Source organism: Myotis daubentonii, chromosome 2 (assembly GCF_963259705.1).
Source record: "Myotis daubentonii chromosome 2, mMyoDau2.1, whole genome shotgun sequence".
Classification (NCBI taxonomy): Eukaryota; Metazoa; Chordata; class Mammalia; order Chiroptera; family Vespertilionidae; genus Myotis; species Myotis daubentonii.
The window spans coordinates 213,578,056-213,590,752 of record NC_081841.1 but is presented as its reverse complement, the minus strand read 5'-3'; the positions used below and the strand labels follow the sequence as shown (position 1 = coordinate 213,590,752).

At 41.0% G+C, this 12,697-nt stretch overlaps 1 protein-coding gene across 12 annotated transcripts in view; it reads right to left on the bottom strand.

Annotated features, from left to right (window-relative positions):
* Positions 1–12,354, bottom strand: part of SORBS2 (sorbin and SH3 domain containing 2) — a 165,355-nt gene extending 153,001 nt beyond the window's left edge. For 4 of the 12 annotated variants that reach the window (XM_059685643.1, XM_059685646.1, XM_059685642.1 and 1 more), the window contains exon 1: positions 11,958–12,354. The gene's annotated coding sequence lies outside the window, so the exon portion shown is untranslated. The remainder of the gene's footprint in view (positions 1–11,957) is intronic. The other 8 variants (XM_059685649.1, XM_059685657.1, XM_059685653.1 and 5 more) reach the window with 7 other exon arrangements.
* Between the last annotated feature and the right edge of the window lie 343 nt (positions 12,355–12,697).

Genomic DNA, 12,697 nt, shown 5'->3' with positions numbered 1-12,697 from the left:
TACTTTCATGGTCTTTACCAAGAAATATAGAAAATCTCTTTTCTTTGAATTGTATGATATAAAATTATGAACTTTTTGCTTATGCTGAACTTTCAGACTACATGTAAAATTACTTGTAATAAAACAACAACAACAACAGAAAAAAAGTCATTCGGTATTACCCATCATTTGTCAACTCTTAACAAGATAGTGATGTCTTCCAGTGTTCCCATTTTGGCATACCAAGTGTAGCACAAATAGAACACATCAAAATAAAAATTCTCAAACTTAAGCATTGATTCTTGCCAAACGGTAATGAAAAACCATGAGGTTTCCCCACCTCCCCACATCAAAGAGGTGTTAAGTGTAAAAATTAAGTAACAGTTGTGTGTATGTAAATCTTTTGAATAAATTAAATTTCAGGAGGAGCACTACTAAGTATTGAATATAAGCAGTCCTCATTTGGCATAGTATCATGTTTTCAGGGTCCTATAGAGTATTGTCTCTATGAAACCACTTTCCAAACACTTCCTGCACAGAGCATCTTCAAACAGGAAGATACGATAAGCTTATTCACCACTGGATTCAAACCCCATTACAAATTCTCATAAAGCATAATGACAAATTATCGAATAATTTAAAGAGTAAGTATCACATTAGGTAGGTGCTATGAATTGTATGCAACAATGCCTTGTGGAATGATACATCCTGTAGAAATGATCTTCAATGGCGGTTTATAAAAGATATTTGTCTGCTAAAGAAAAAAATTCATTTTCTTTCCTAGTTCACCACTTATAGAAGTTTTGGGCCCTAACCAAAAATATAGAAATCTAAGTCAAACACGATAACAGTTGTATTATTTTCTATTTGTAAATTTTCAGAAAATCTGGGCTGTTTTAAGTAAAAATAATTAATATTGTTAGCATCTGATAAACTTATTCTGTGTATAGAACGCATCTTAGATTTAGGGCATGGGAGAGAGAGGAAAAAGACTTTTTGATGCAGGTCTTTACTCAGATGTTCAAAAGATGAAACGAATAATATAACATCCATGTGCCCATCACTTACCTTAAAACATAAGACATCATGGACTCAATTAAAGCCTGTTGTCTACCTCTCTCATTGAAATATGCTCCCTGCCTCCAGAGGCAACCATTATCTGAATTTCTTATTTTTTAGTCCATATATTTCTGTGCACTTTTATGACATAGGTTTTTAATTTCTTTATTTTTATTTTATTCATTTACTTATTTTTTTTTTAAGGTTAAAGCAATTCCTTGTTTGCTTGTGAGTTTTTTTCTTGGAAGGTTGAGATTTCATCCATGTTTTTCACATTTAGATTGGTCTGTAGTCCAAGTGTTAGAGTGTAAAGTCTTAAACCTTGAGCTCATATGATTCATATTTAATGGTGAAAGGAAGCAATAAGTGATTGGAGGAACATAAAAAGATCCTTTTGACAATATTTCATTTGATAATTAAATTGGTTAAGGCATTAAAAGTCATTATCTCTTTTCATTTAAAACACTATTTGATTTTACTGGGAAACTCTACTTTCCTTCCTTCCTGATTTATTACATGTAGATCATTCTTCTTAATAAGCACAGCCAAGTGTTAAATGTACCAGCTACACCATATGGTCTTCTGCCAAGTGTTTTTACACCTATGCTCTCATTTAGTCATTCGGAATATTGATTAGAAAAAGGATGTATGTGAATGCATAACACTAAGAGGTGCACACATGATTTTTAATGCTCTGTGTTTTTTGTTTAATTTTAATTTCCAAAATAGATGAGGAGGATAAAAATCTGACTGCAATCAAGTTTTCTCACATTAACATAAAAATTATCACTTTGTTTCCAGACAAGTTTATACAAGTTTTTACACAAGCTGTGGTTCTCACCACATGAGACAAAGAAAACTCGAGTGCCAATTCTAAATGAATTTTGGGACATGAAATGCATTCATTATTTTAAAAGTAAAGTTGCTCAAACACAAATTAAAATGAAATATATTTTGTGTTGAAGACCAACAGCCATCTTAAAATGTATTTTTCCCCAAAAAGGAAACATTATTCTTTCTACAAAAATTGCCTCTAAGACTGAATTTTCCATTTTACTCAGATTTTTATTCTTTTACCTCGTTTTTAAGAGTTTTTTTTTTTTTATCATAAACTACATCTTCTGTGGTAGTAATATAAAGTTTAAAACTTGTTTGTATTTTATTTTGGTTTTATTCTGCCTTGAAAGAAAATAATGTTTGATATAAAAAGTAAATTGTAATGATTTAATTTTGTCAGAAATAGTAATAGTAAACTATTAATTTTTTATTTTAAACACTTTGTAAATAATTGCTTATATGTCATATATAAACATTTCAAATTATAAAAACATTTTTAAAACAAATTAATAAAATAAAATGATTTATAATTTTATATTTAACTAAGATAAAAATGTAAAATAACTTATATTTCAAATTATAAAATGCTTTTTATGGTCAACAACTTAAATTGTTATTTATACGCCACCACTAAGAGGTAATAAAGCTATTTACTTCTTGCCAAAGTTATCACATTACTGCCCTAAAGTCAGGGACAATGACCACTTCCTACTTCAGAATGAGGCCTAGACCTTTGACATTTAACACCCTTCTTGCATTAGCACAAAATTTCCTTCTTCATCCCACCACTCCCCTGTGAATCCTTCAGGCTCACTGTTGTGGTCTATTTATAGATGTGCACTTGAAGGTCAACCAGACGCTCAGCCATACTTTCCAGCAATTAGCTCTGCTGGTTCCACAGGGTGTGGTTTCCAATCAAACTTCAAGGGTAGGTGGCCATATTTGTTTTTTATAGTTTCCCATTCTTAACTTTTTTCAACACTCATGGATGTCTTTAACATTAAGAATTTGTCTTAAAAGTTGAGTGCTGCCTAGTTTTAAAATATTTAAAAAATCAGTTCAAACAAAAACAAAATTTCTGAATGCTACTTGGAGCTAAATTCAAAACCAACCAAATTTCTTAGGTTTGCAAACTTGAACCAAGTACCACTGAGCTGAACACATGTCAAGAGCAACAGCTCTACTAGAATTAAACCAACTCAAAGTTGTACTTGGACCAGGAAATGCAATACTTAAAGTAATCAAAATACGATGCTTTGAAAACACATCGTACATGTATTTTTCCATTGAACTAAATCCAATCCCCTTTTTCAGGCCCAATTTTGTCTTTAGAACAAGATATTAATATTTCTATTCTATCCTTTTTAATATTGAACTGACCTTTCATAAGAGAGTATACTATTTTATTTACATGGTATCAAGTTACTAACTTCATTCTTCTTACTGTCCTGCATCTTTTGTTTCAATCAGCCAACTCCTAAATTTTGGTTCATTAATTCCATTGGCACATACCTGTCTTTCTCTGTAATCCTCATCTCCCTTTTGCTTATGTTTTCCACTTAGTGAAGTATAGAAAATTAAAACTTGCTTTGATGAGAAAATATCTCCCCTATTGCTTGGACCAATAGTTTTCTTGTTATGCTTTGGCTATTGTTTCTAAACTGTTTTATACTTTTGTATTTTATAACTGGGTGGAATGGCACACTTTGAAAGATCTGGACATGAGTGTCAAACTACCATTTGCTATTTAGTAGGGATATAATGTGGATGATGCAGCAACTTATCTGGGTGTCATTGTCCTCACCTGTACACTGGGTATATAATACCTGCATGACCAACCCCATATTAATAGTAATACCACCCTACATTAAAATAGATAATTAAGTAAATCAAAGTAGTTATTGAATATGACACAGCTATGTATTTGGTGAAACAATAAAAATATAACTTATTATCTCTGATAATACTAAATATTAAATAAAATTACAGGTGCAATTATTTTGCAGGTAGAGTTTTAGTTTCTAAGACAAAGTCTAGTTAGAGGCAGTACCGAATAGTCCTGATGCCTCATATTCCACACCAGCTGATCTCCTCTCATTTCTACTATTCTTATCTTTGTCCCTTTCTTCTCAGCTACATCTACTGGAAGGGCTTTCCGGTGTTTCACTTGTAATCATTTTGAATGTTGATCAGCAATAACACTAACATATGTACCTAATTATGATAATTTTCTTCTCAATAAATGAATGCCAACCCAATACCCCTTTCCAGGGACACTCCCATCAGACCTAAGTTCTTGCTATACCAGACTTCTGGATATTCTCTGGGTACTGAGCTATCTTTTTTCTGAGTCTTTAGTCACAATCACCTTCTTACATTTGAATACCCTCTTATCTGACCCAAAGTCCAATTCAAATACAGTTTTTCCATCTGTGATAACATCTCTGATTTTTAAGCATTATAGATACCTGACTCTCAACCCCAGCTCTGTGGTCTGACAGCACTGCGGACCTCTATATCATCCATCTTCTCCTACCAACTGTTATTATCTGACTGTCTCACCAGACTGTTCATCTGTCTGTGGCACAGTTCTTTGCACAAAGTAAGAGGAAGGCTTGGTAACAGAATCCCATATTCATTTAATAGTCTTGATCAATCAAATTGTAAATAATGCATGATGTCCTTACATTTATTTTAGGAAGAAACATTTGAAGACTTCATTTAAGACTTTTGAGGACCACATCTAAGACTATGAATCTCCTACCAAAATTAACAATAACAAACAGAGATGATCATATTTAATTGAATTTGTTTCAAAAAGATGGACAGGGGAGTATTCAAGGGTCACATGTAGCCTATTAATCTGAAAAAGCAGGAAAGATTATCTTTTTATACATCAAGGTATTTCCAGCTATAAACTGAAAACTCATAAACAAAATGAAAATTTTCTTAAAAAAATAGGTGGCTGATAAGGTCATATTCAGAAATTAAAATGGATGCCCTGGTCTTGGTTTGTAATACCATTCTTCAATAAAAGAAACCAGGGCTTCTTGAAGAGATGATTGATTCTAGGACTGAGGCAGGAAATATACAAAATGAGCCTGGGTATCTTGTGATACCAGGTAAGGAAAAGAAAAACTCACAATGACAGGAATATGTCAAAGGGACATAGGAGCCAAGCAAAAGCTGCCAATAGCCAAAGGTGGAAAAATTTGAGCAACAAAATAAGAAAAGTTGTATTGAATTATAATCTAAAGCATAAAATAAATATCTATGCATTCATTCTGTTATAAGTAAACTAGAGGCCCAATGCACAAAATTCGTGCACAGGGGGTGGGTCCCTCAGCCCAACCTGCACCCTCTCCAATCTGGGAGCCCTCAGGGGAGCCCTCTCCTATCCAGGAGCCCTGATGGCTTAGGCCGACTGCCCATGGTTCTCTGCTCTCTGCAGGGCCTGGCCGCTCCCCGCCTGCTGCCCAGAGGCTCTCTGCAGCCCAGAGGCTCTCCGTGTCCTGCCCTGGCTGCTCTGCACATGCACGCAGACTGCCCAGAGGCACTCCACAGCCAGGGCGGGAAGCATGCTGCCCAGAGGCCCTCTACAACTGGAGTGGGACGCTTGCCTTGTTGCCACGGTGATAATGCAAGCGTCCCACCAGGCTGCTCACACTGCCCGCTCTCAGCAGCCGCCCCGCCCCCCAGGACTGGGGGACTCCAGCGGGGCTGAGGGGACTGGGCGCCGCCATCTTGTGGCTATGGTCGCCGCCATCTTTGTGATGGAATGATGGTTAATTTGCATATTACCCTTTCATTAGATACGATGATTGAACGTAAGTAAACTGGAAAGACAAATCTCCCACACAGAAATATTTCAAATAATTTATGTAGATGCTCTACCCAGGGGAGGAGCATAACTCTACTCTGTCAGTGTGGGCTGCACACAGTTACTTCTCAGAGTGCAGTTTGGAAAGGGGGAGAAAGAGAATCATTCCAGTGGATAAACATGACCAACGTTCCCTTAGACAGGTAATCAAGGTCAGCATCTACAGTGCTACCTCATGTTGATGGTATGTATCCTTGATGTGAGATACTGAGAATGTCGTCCTCCCCAAGACCCATAACACTGCTCTAATCATGAGAAAAGACAAATTCTAATACAAAGATGTTCTATGAAATACCTGACCAGTACTCCTAAAAACTATCAAGGCCAACAAAGACAAGGAAAGGCTGATAAACTGTCATGGCCAAGAGGAGTCTAAGAAAACATGATGACTAAATGTAATACAGTGTCCTTTTTTAAAAAAAAATTATTGATGAGAGAGAGAGAGAGAGAGAGAAAGAGAGAGAGAGAGAATGATTTGTTGTCCCACTTATTTATACATTCATTGGCTGATTCTTTTCTTTTTTTGGTAATCCTCATCCAAGGATATTTTTCCCATTGATTTTGTAGAGAGAGTAGAGGGAAAGAGGAACGGGGGGGTGGGGGGGGAGAGAAACATCGATGTGAGAGAGACACATCGATTGGTTGCCTCCCACACATGCTCCGACCAGAGCCAGGCATCGAACCTGCAACCCGGGTACATGCCCTTGACTGGGAATCAAACAGGCTGAGGCTCTAAGCACTGAGCAATGCCAGCCAGGGCTGTATTCTGGTGTTCTGGATAGGATCTTGGAACAGAAGAAAGATATTAGGCAAAAACTGACCTAAAGAGCTGCCCTCATGCCCATTTTATTTTTATTCTGATATGAATTATTCAACAGTTACTAAACACAAACTCTAACTGTGAGTCACAAGAGAATGTTCTTCTAACTCAGGGGCCCATGGGCAAGCTTTGCCATGTGTGTGAAACTGGCAGCCCACAGAGCTAGAGACGTTGGGCTTTTTCCTCCTCCCACAATTCAAGGATGGTGAAGTCTGCAGGGGAAGACTGTGTTCTTGCCAGAATAAGAGAAGCGGAGCCCTGACTGGTGTGGCTCAGTTTGTTGGGTGTCCTCCCTTGCACTGAGAAGTTGCCGGTTCAATTCCTGGTCAGGGCACATGCCGGGGTTGCAATGTTTCTCTCCCCCTCTCCCTTCCTCCCTTCCTCTCTCTCTAAAAATCAATAAAAAAATATTTATTTAAAAAAAGAGAGAGAAGTGGAAATAACAGAAAAGAGGGATAATAATGCCATGAGAAAAAGAAAAGTTAGAGCAAGAGCTGTAGGGAGGCCTCAGCCCAAGGACAGAGGTAAGAGGAGTTGCCTTCTTTGTTCTCTACTTTAACTCAAGCCCCAGTGGGCTGAACTGTCCCCTGGGGATCACAGTGGTTCAGAGGGTCACCAGGGTCTCCTACTCCATGATGAAGCTCAGGATGAGAGAGGCTTTAAGGGGACCTGTGTCCTGACAACACTGTCTACGTATAAACCTATAAGAAATGCCCACATCTTTTTGACAGTCCACCTTGGGTAGCTGAGAGAATGCTTTGGGATCCTTGAGGTGTTTTGGCACTGTAATGATGAAAGCATTATTTCAGAGAAAATGATAACATCCAAATAACAAATAAAAGTTTAGGTGGAGAATGATGACTTTCCTGGAAATGACTGTTTATCTGTTTCAGGCAAATAATCTTCTTGGGTCTATCAGGGGAGGGCTTTGTTTTGTGACATCATGGTCTGATCAGACAGAAACTAATTTTTTTTCTTTTAGGAACACAAATGCCATGCGTCTATACATTTAAGTTTTAATAATATATCCTTGTGGTTTGGCTTAGTGGATAGAGTGTCAGCCTGCAGACTGAAGAGTTCTGGGTTCGATCCCAGTGAAGGGCACATGCCTAGGGTTGCGGGCTCGATCCCCAGTGGGGGCCGTGCAGGAGGCTACTGACCTATGATTCTCTCCCATCATTGATGTTTCTATCTCCCTCTCTCTTCCTCTCTGAAATCAATAAAAATATATTTAAAAAAATAGATATATATCCTTGTGGAATGGGTAAGTGTTATATGGACTCCATTTTCTGACAGTAAATTAAGCACAAGAGAAGATGTGTCAGAGGCTGATTTTTGCATTCTCAAATGACCAGTGTGGTCATTCTTGAACGAAGATCACATTTTGATTTAAAGCAAGTTTGCATATGCACAAGTTTGGTGTTTATTTGCCACCTGGTATTTTACCCTTTCTCTTTTCCAACCAACCAGGGTGATGGTTGTTTTCAAAATGTTGAGCTCCTTCCACCTTTATGTGTTTAGCGAACCCCCTCGCAAGATGGTCCTGATTGTTTTCTCCTGTTTCTCTCTAGCACCTCTATTTGAGCATCTTCCTCTCCTCTACTCATTGCACTAGTTTGGGGATATAAAAATCAGATATGTTGGTAAATGCTATGCAATGAATAGTGAAGTCAGTGTTAAAGTGCAGCTCCTACATGGAAGACCCGCGAGTTTTGTTACTGTGAGCTTTTCAAAAGCTTTACGTAGTATGGGATCAATGACAGTCATTTTGCAAATCGCCTGCTAAAATGCAAACTGCATCTTTAATAGTCTAGTTTATGAAACAAATATCTGACTACAAAATTTTCAAAATGAAATTTCATAATTTAATTTTGTAATAAATAACTATCTCTAAATCTCACTAAATTCAGTCCAACTAAATCTTTAGCGAGGTCACAAATTTATTTTTATGAAAATTCTTCAAATGAGTTCAGAAACCCTCCAACTAATAACATGACACATCAACTCATGGTTTCCTGGGCTTCGCATCTCTAATGGGCACAGACCCCGTGATCTTTCTGAGACTGGCTCTTGCAGCTTCATTTACAACTGCATGGGTCTCCCAATTGGTCATATTTTCATGGGAGGTTATTTGTCATTTCTGGAATCCTAATGATCAGAATGTAATCTTTGCTGTCCTCAATAAAATTAAAAAAATAATATCCCCCCAAAATGCAACATTCAGCCAACACAAATTTAGATGATCAACAGAAGAAAGGAATGCTTTTGGATCCTGGGCCTGATTATTTTTGTTTAAGACGTGACAGATTTGCTGAACATAGTTTACAAATCGCCTTTCCTCTCCACCCGCCTCTACCTCCACCAGCACACACACACACCTTCACAACCTCGCCCTGTCTGACCATTCAATACACCCATCAGCTCCAAGTCACCACCCTTTTCTGATGGAAATTGACTCTGCTGAGTACCCCTTTAGTCTCAGTCTACATTATAAATAATAGTACTGAAGTTTTCAAGGCTTACTATGTTCCCTAGGAGTATATCACTTGAGCAGGCGAAAAAAAAATTAGCTGGAAGTTTATTATTTTTTTCCACCAATATATTTGACACCACCTTTGGAGCGCGAACAAAAAGCATACTGTCAAGTGGACGGGCCAGGACAAAATGTTACTGTTTGTTCCGCATGGGCACAGAGGTATATTTAAGCAAAGAAAGGCATTCCAGGACTCTCCGGGGACTTCCTTCAGCTGAATTATACCAACATGTTCACACCACTGTGGTTCAGGCTGTGCAGGAATTTAAAATGCAGACTCGGAGTTGCCAATGCTTAAATACCACAGCTATAAAAACTCATATTAGGATTGAACCTGGCTTTCAAATGTCATAAAACAAATGGGAGTTTCTTGGGGGAAGAAAAAACGTGTGTACCCATGCAGTGCCGCGGGAGGCATGAAAATAAGGGACGGCCTTGCTTGACAGGTTCTACACTCGGACAGGGAAGCCTCCCGAGTCCCTAGAAGTCACCTGGTTTAGGATTAGGTTTCAAATCCAGCCTCGCTGACATTCACGAAACTTTGGGCAAAACATGGGCCAAGTTTCGAGCAAGGCTGGGTAGAATCCTTTCATGTAGAAGCTGTGTGAAACTCGGTGGCTTTGGCGAGCTTTCACCTGGAGTTTCACGTTCAAACAATCCAGTTTCAGAGGAAAATGAAGGGGTGAAGAGACACAAAGGAACAAAACAACAGCAGCAGCACAGGGAACAATGGCTTGCCCACCAAGAATGGAATGGTCGTCTGACACCTTCCTGACCCAGGTCGTCCTGGTGCCATTGGACTCTGCACCTGAACCTGTGTTGCCTGTGACAGGACATTTGCACTCAGCGATGCCACATCAGAGCTCCCTAGTACTAAGGGGGGGGGGACATACTAGCCCCCCCCCCCCAAGGGAGGGAAGTACACGCTTAAAATAACTGGAGGATTTAAAATTTTGACACATCACAGAAATGTGATCATTAGTATGCTCCTTAGAAGGCAGATTTGAAGTGGGGGGTGAGGGGTTAGCAATTAAATGTCCAGATGTTGGAAATAAGAACTGGACTGAACATCTCTGAGTTTTCTCACTGTTAGTCCACATCTAGAGACTCTATTGCACCTGATCCCCAGGAACTGCTCCCATAGCCTTCTCCCCAGCTCCTCCCCTCTGAAACCCTGACCTGTGGCCACTGGCTCCCTTCCCTCCCAGCAAGGTGAAGAGTGTGGGGAGCCCGCTGTGCCAGCTCCCAGGAGCCCCAGTCCTGGCCGGGGACTTCAACAGCCCCTGGACGGCATTGGGTTCCTTCTAGCCCTAACCTTCAACAGAACAGGCGGGGACAGTTTGCCAGCAAAGTCAGACTGAGTATCAGGCTGAGGACTTTGAAAATTCCCTCTCTCTGCTTTGAGGGAGGAGGCGAGGGGAGGGAAGAAAAGGGTAACGAACAAGTGTAATACACACACGAACTTTCTTTAAAGAAAACACTTAAAAGTTGATTGAATGGCTAGGAAGTGCTGCATGGCCTATTTTGGGAAATACATTTTTTTCATTCCTTATCCCTCATTCAGCAGAAGTTTCACTGGCATAACAGGCTTTTGGCTACCCAGGGTTTTCCTCCCCTAGTTTTCCTTTTTAAAAATTCCCCCTTCTTTCTTTCTTTTTAATTGTTCTTTTTTTTTAAAGTTACCCAGAAGATCACCCTATGTTTAACATGCATGCTTTCTTTTGACATGTGATCTGCGATATCAATAGACTGTTTTGGAAACGAGAATCAGTAAATACCAAGGATATCTGTGTTCATGCTAAAAGGCAACAGTTAGGCCTCGAGACACGTGGTGATTTTGAGGCAGCGGGCGATCGAGGGGTGGGGGGTGGGGTGGGGGGCTGACAGAACCGGGCTCTGCACTGTCCTTTGCTGCCGGCAGGGGGGCAGGGGCAGGGGGGCAGGGGCAGGGGGCCAGGGGCCAGGGGCCAGGGGGGCAGGATTCCTCCCAGTCTCGGTGGTGGGAGAGCCTGGCGGGAGACACAGTCTCTTCCTTGCAGGTAGGAGTCTCCATATAAGTAAAACCCAAGACGTAGCAGAGGGAGAACCAAAGCCCAAGAGATCACCTCAAGGAAGTGATTTCGAAGCACGGAACAAAAAGACTTTTCACCTACCGCAGTCAATACCCACAATCAAAGCGAACGCCGTGTTTGAAGTTAAAGTCCACAGATCAAAGTACTTGGCAGGACGGTGAGCGCGCGCGCGCGGAGGGGTGGCGGGGAGGCGCGGGGAGCTCTCCAGAAAATTAGATCGTCACGTGCGAGAAACCTGCCGGCAAGACTTCCAGCCGGGGAGGGAGTCCTCCGGCCCCCGCGGGTCAGCCAACCGCGCCAGGAAGACACAAACAGCAAACCGCCCGGCCAACCGCTCCACGGCCAGCTAGGAGTGCGCGCAGGGCGATCGCCCAGAGAACCACAGAAAAGAGAGCTTGCTCCCTGTCCCTCAGGAACAGTTACTCATAGATTTTCTTTATTCGGGCGGTTGCATCTTTTTCCTTAAAAAAACAAGCAAACCAACACTGTGGTGCCTGCCAGGGGGGCTGCTGCGAGGGGTCAGGGCGGGGAGGTCTGGGCAGCGCAGGCACAGGCGGGGGACAGAGAGCGTGAAGCGAAGTTTAAAATCGCTTCCCCCTCCCCTCCCCCCCCCCATCCCCCATGCACAGAGGCTCCTGCTGTAACGGGGGACACCCTGTTTACCTGGAGACCGTTCGCAGCCCCCCCGCTTATTTCCACTCTAAATCATGTATTTGAAAGCATTCACCAGAAAGGTCTCAGGAACCAATGAAATCCTTGTAGAATAAAAACTCTTACCTCCGGGCAGCCGGGCTCCCAGTCGCTCTGCACAGAGGAAGTAGGAGTCAGTGGCCTTTACATGTAGAGATTGTTTATTTAGCCCTTTTCAGAAGGTCTTGAACTCCAGAGATTTCAGATTAAGTCCCAATCCAAGTGTCTGAAGGGGGGAAAAAAGGCCAGAGAAAAGGCAAATAAGGGAGCGAAAGGATCGCAGCTGCTGGGTGGTGCTACCGTTCTGAGCGCCTTTGAGCTATTTTCAGCATTAGCAGCAGCCGCGGTGGACTCGCGAAGGGAAGAAAAAATCTAGTCGGGATCGCCACACCCCCCATCCCCTACCCGGGAGGGGGTGGGGGAGGACACCAACCAGGAAACCCACAACAACGTGGTTTACGGTGCAAATATTCATTTAAATGTTGGGGAAAACTGCCCAGTGCTCTTGAAAACAAACAAATAAAAACCTTGACTGGAATCTTAAAGAAACAGAGTGCCTAGCCATAATCCCCAAGTTTTGTTGTTTTTTTTTCCCCACCCAAAATGATTTGCCGGATTCATTGAAAATAAGATTTCTGTTCGTGCTTTATGGAGAGGGAAGGCTTTCAATCTGATATTTTCTTGCCCATTTACATATGGGTCTTAAAAACAAATGTTCCATCTCTGTGGTAGGTATACCTGTGGTCAGCCGAACTTTCTTCAGATGGAAGGCAAATGGTTTGTTTCTATCACGCACCCACATTTCCAGTTTCATCAAGGATGCTATT